Raw genomic sequence first — 3894 nt, 5'->3', positions numbered from 1 at the left:
ATGGAGAAACAGTGGAAACAGTGTCAGACTTTATTTTTTGGGTCTCCAAAATCACTGCAGATGGTGACTGCAGCCATGAAATTAAAAGACGCTTACTCCTTGGAAGAAAAGTTATGACCAACCTAGATAGCTTATTCAAAAGCAGAGACATTACTTTGCCAACTAAGGTCTGTCTAGTCAAGGTTATGGTTTTTCCTGTGGTCATGCATGGATGTGAGGGTTGGACTGTGAAGAAGACTGAGGGCCGAAGAATTGATGCTTTTGAACTGTGGTGTTGGAGAAGACTCTTGAGAGTCCCTTGGACTGCAAGGAGATCCAACCAGTCCATTGTGAAGGAGATCAACCTTAGGATTTCTTTGGAAGGAATGATGCTAATGCTGAAACTCCAGTACTTTGGCCACCTCATGCGAAGAGTTGACTCATTGGAAAAGATCTGATGCTGGAAGGGATGGGGGCAGGAGGAGAAGGGGACAACAGAGAATGAGATGGCTGGATGGCATCACTGACTCGATGGACGTGAGTGTGAGTGAACTCCGGGAGTTGGTGATGGACAAGGAGGCCTGGCGTGCTGCGATTCATGGGGTTGCAAAGAGTCGGACACGACTGAGTGACTGAACTGAACTGAACTGAAAAATAAGTGATGTTGAGACTCTTTTCATGTGCCTATTGCATGTCCTGTTGATTTTAAACCAAATTCATGCCATGTCTTTGTGGATTTAAGTGGTTAATTTTCTGACATAACCTCTAATTCTTATAATTTTGTTCTTTTTATTAAAGTGATTTATTGAATATAAAATTCTATCTTAGTAATTATATGTTTGTAAGATTTTTCATAGCAATCCTAAAACCAGGTAATAGTTCTTGGTCATGTATGTTTTTATTTGAATCAGAAAAAAATATACTTGTATACAAAGTATGTGCTTCATATGTACATATTGAATGAATAATGTAAGGAAGCTGCAGGATGATTGAGCTGGAAGGGTCTCAGAAATTTCCTAAACGGTAAATTAATGTTCCCAGGTGAAATGACTTGTCCAGGATCACAGAGTTAGAGTTAGTCAGCTTTACATTTCAGCTGTTTTTATGGTTTAGTTGGTAAGTCATGTCCAACTATTTTGCAACCCCATGGACTGTAGCCCTCCAGGCTCCGCGGTCCATCGGGTTTTCCAGGCAAGAATATTGGAGTGAGTTGCCATTTCCTTCTCTAGGGGATCTTCCTGACCTAGGGATCAAACACACGTCTTCTGCATTGGCAGGCAGATTCGTTACCAGTGAGCCACCAGTAAGCCCTTACATTTCAGAATCTGCGTTATATCTAACAGTGCATCTTCAGCAATAACCACAATGCCTTAATAAGTATTTGGTGAACAAATGGTTCATTGATTTGACTGACAGCATGTATTATGCCCAAAGTCTCACTATGGAATTGAAATACTGATATTATATAAAGGCTCAGAAAGGCCGTGGTGTCAAGGTCTTGATTTTGGGGGGCTACCTGAGATCTCCACATGGAGGGGTTTGATTCGAGTGCAAGGTTTCTAGCTCATTCCAGCCTCTTTGAGACCCTACTTCGGTCCAGCAGAACATCCCCAGCCAAGAGTACAGGGAATTCGGGCTGAATAATCCAGGTTCTGCAACACCTCTGCCTCATCCTTCTCTGCTCACCTCCTCAGTGCTTCCTGTGCCCTGGCCCCGACGGGTTGTTTTCCTTCCGGTTTCCAGCCCCACAGCTCTACATCCCCAGATATCAGCCTCAGCTCTTTCCCTCCAGTAGCAGTGGCTCCATGGAGGGGTTCACTGATAATGACACCCTTGTTTCGCCCAGCCTTGCTCCGCTTTTTTCAGCTGTGGTCCATAGAGTCAGGCTGCAGCAGGCTTGGCCCTGCCTTTCACGTGGGCAGAGACAGTATACTGAAGGCCCCTTTCTAGCATCCTAGAGAGACAGTATCTTATCGATGCAGTCCCTTCTTTCTGCAGCCAGACCCTATCCTATCTTGAGTTCTTCTTGTCATTTTCCTCTGGCCATTGTGTGTGTGTGTGTGTGTGTGTGTGTGTGTGCACGTGCATAGAAAGCGGGGTACACATCTTGGTACTGGATTAGATCCTTCCACCTGTCTGCCTGCTCCTCCCTCGGTAACTCAGTAAAAGGCATGCCCTCTTACCAAGCTTCCAAACCAGAAACCTGGAAGTCACCCTTGATTCCTCCCTTCTCCTCATCTCCTCCATCTATTCAGCCACAGACTCTGCTGTATACTTGAAACTGAGTGTATCTACTTCTCACCTTTCCCATTGCTTCTGTGTTAGGCAGGCCCTCATCACTTCTTGCCACGAGAGCTGTAAGAGTGTCCTGTCAATTGTTTGTTTCCCGCCAGTTTTTGCCTCTGTTCAATCTGTCTATCACAAGGCATTTAAAGTGATTTTGTTCAAGTCAGTTTCTGTCTCTGTTGAAAACCCTTCAAAGAGTCCACACTGTTTCCAACATGAAATGGAAGCTTCCCTTCTCTGACCTGACTTCTGTTTCCCCTTTGGCCTCATCTCTTGCCACCTTCAGACTTCCTGGAAACAAAGACTCAGTACTCTGAACTGCATGCGATTCCTTAAAAGTGCAGGTCTCTGCTCTGCTTTTTATGAATGAAGTGTCACTTAGTAAAGCACAATTTCCCCTTCTTGTAGATCGCAGGGCAGAGTGAAATACTCTAAGTTCTATTATATCCCATGACGGCTGCAGAGCTTAGTATTTAGAACAAATAAAGGAAACCACTATTTAACTCCCTTAATTTTCTATGGAAAAGAAAGAAATCCGTGACTTGCACTGTTTAAAGACATGCAAAATGCAAAACTGAGAGACATTTTACATCATAATAACACAACTCTGGCAGTTAAGCTTTCGACACAAATGTATAATGAGCACATACTCGTGTTCTGATTTCTTTATGCTCTGGAGTCATACCTCCTCGGTGTCATTTCCAAGATTATCTCGTATGAGTTGTGTGTTCTTCTGTGGGTTACTTACCTCTCTATGCTTCAGCTTTCTCATGCATGAAAGGGGATAATAACAGTACCTACTTCAGAGGACTGCTGTGAGGATGAAATACATTCAGTTCAGTCGCTCAGCTGTGTCTGACTCTGCGACGCCATGCACCGCAGCACACCAGGCTTCCCTGTCCATCACCAACTCCCAGACCTTGCTCAAACTCATGTCCATCGAGTTGATGATGCCATTCAACCATCCCATCCTCTGTCATCCCTTTCTCCTCCCGCCTTCAATCTTTCCCAGCATCAGGGTCTTTTCCAGTGAGTCAGTTCTTCACATCAGGTGGCCAAAGTATTGGAGTTACAGCTCTCATATCAGTCCTGCCAACGAATATTCAGGACTGATTTCTTTTAGGATGGACCAGTGAAATACATTAGTACGTATAAAGGCTTGGAACATGACTGGCTCATGGTAAGTGCTATGTGTTTGTTACTATCATCATTATAACTGAAATATTTCAAGTAATCTCTTTTATATATTTTAAAAAGCACAAGTCTCTTGTTCTTTTCCTGAATGACCCTACTCTCACACTCTTTTCCTGGTTAATCATCCTTCAAGTCTCAGCTAAATTTAGAATAAAGTTAGAACAAACTGAGGGGGCTAAGTAACAGAATGGTTAAATATAAATTTTGGTATAAAAGTTTTATATACTCATACAATGAAACATCATGAATGCTAATTTTGAATAACTTTTTAATAATATGGAAAAATATTCAGAAACAAAAAGAAGATATACTGGTTCCGTAAAGGATATTAAGTAACAATAATAAAATACAAAACCATGTACAGAATGCTGGATAATTTTTGTTTTCTTAATTTATGCCTTCCAATATTTTCTAAATTTTGTACAGTAACCCTGT

This window comes from Capricornis sumatraensis, chromosome 8 (assembly GCF_032405125.1).
Source record: "Capricornis sumatraensis isolate serow.1 chromosome 8, serow.2, whole genome shotgun sequence".
Lineage (NCBI taxonomy): Eukaryota > Metazoa > Chordata > Mammalia > Artiodactyla > Bovidae > Capricornis > Capricornis sumatraensis.
This window is presented reverse-complemented; position numbering follows the sequence as displayed.